This window comes from Pteropus medius, unplaced genomic scaffold (assembly GCF_902729225.1).
Source record: "Pteropus medius unplaced genomic scaffold, Ma_sr-lr_union100, whole genome shotgun sequence".
Classification (NCBI taxonomy): Eukaryota; Metazoa; Chordata; class Mammalia; order Chiroptera; family Pteropodidae; genus Pteropus; species Pteropus medius.
Genome location: NW_024344240.1, coordinates 3,790,186 through 3,791,914, shown reverse-complemented (window position 1 = coordinate 3,791,914; position 1,729 = coordinate 3,790,186). Strand labels below are relative to the sequence as shown.

The window sequence follows — 1,729 nt, the reverse complement described above, 5'->3', positions numbered from 1 at the left end:
GTCAACAGCCCTGCTACTCTGAACAAGCTCGATCCCATCTGATCTCGGAAGCTAAGCAGGGTCGGGCCTGGTTGGTACTTGGATGAGTACCACCTAGGACCACCTAGGAAGACCAGGTGCTGTAGGTGTAAAAAATAAAAAAAATAAAGGATTGTAAACTGACAAGGGCCTTGTAATCTGTGAGGTCAACCAAGGGTTGTCTTGCCTAAAAAAAAATTTTTTAATAAAAAAATTAATAATAATAATAATAATAATTGTTATGCCAAAGTGGTATATATTAAGGTAGAATAATCCAGTCACCTATAAGACATAAACGAATTGAAGGGAAAGTGACAGATATTGGAAATAGGCCAAACAAGAAAAAATCTATTCTATAGATAATAGAAAACACTGAAGGAAATAAATAAATAAATAAATAAATAAATAAATAAATAAATAATAAAATTAAAATTTAAGTGAACTTTTCTGAAATTGAAAAAAAAAATGGACCTACATAGTGAAAGAATCTAGCACATACTTGACAATATTGAGTCAGCATAAGGAAATTGCTGGACTTTAAGAACAAACAATTGAACAAACAAAAAACGCCTTTAGGCAACTAATTAGAAACAGGAAGGTTCTTAATTTTAAAAAAATTCTATTATCATCAGCCTGTTCAACATCAATACTTTAAGTCAGAAGAAAATTTAAAATATTTTAAATATTCAATGAAGAAAAATATGAGCCAAGGGATATTTTTAAAAAACACTTGTTTTTGATTTTTAACCCAGAAAAAATGAACTGGTACTAACATGTAGGAATTCAGATAATATTGTCCCTATGATTGGACTGATTCATGAAGAATTAACTAGAGAAAAGCTTTAGAAACCAAAACGAGTAAAGAGACATTGTAAGGATTAGTGATGAGCATTAAACATATAGTTACTGGTAGATTTAAGGACAAATGAGGATTTAAATAGAGTGTAGTATATAATGACTTTATGAACTTGAAAACCATATATATATATTATAAGCATAAAAATGGGGTTGAAATGGGGAGAGCTGTCTGTTTGCAGACTATTTTCATGTAATGTATTGCACTTGTTATTCTCTGCATTTTGATTTAATGTGGGACAAAACATGAGTAATAATCATACCCTGTACCCTTAAAAACTAGAATTTTTGATATAGAGGTAATGTAGAAATAAAGGATGTTAAGTAAACAGTTTGAAATCCTGTGCTGACTGTGAATTTGATATAGCAGGCTGAATAAATGTATTTCCTAACTCTGTTCACTGAAAAAGTCTAGAAACAGTGACCAACTTATCAACTCAATAGCAATGAGCATCACTACACCCGATTCTGGAAGCTATTAAAGTATCAACCACCACCAAGGTTATGCAAAGGACTCAGGAGCCATCTTGAAGAAATTCAATCTGCTCAAAAATAGGAGAAGAAAGGACAATAACTCAAATAGGTTAATAGCTATCAAATGTTTAAATCCCTGAATTCATAGTGATTCTAAAAAATACCAACTGATTACCTCCAGAGGATAACAGATAACGAATTATCTTGAAAAGTGGCAGTTAGGAGGAAATAATCAAGTACTTTTTACCACATTTCCTATATTAATTTTGGAAGTATCATCTTTTAAAATTATTCTAGTCAGTAAATTAAAGTAAAAGAATAAAATTAGAATACTATAAATTTGAAACCTCCAGTGAATTATTGAATCTAGGTATTTAGCAGC

General features: G+C 30.7%; 1 pseudogene; it reads left to right on the top strand.

Annotated features, from left to right (window-relative positions):
- Positions 1–128, top strand: LOC120607600 (uncharacterized; annotated as a pseudogene).
- The last annotated feature ends 1,601 nt before the right edge of the window (positions 129–1,729 follow it).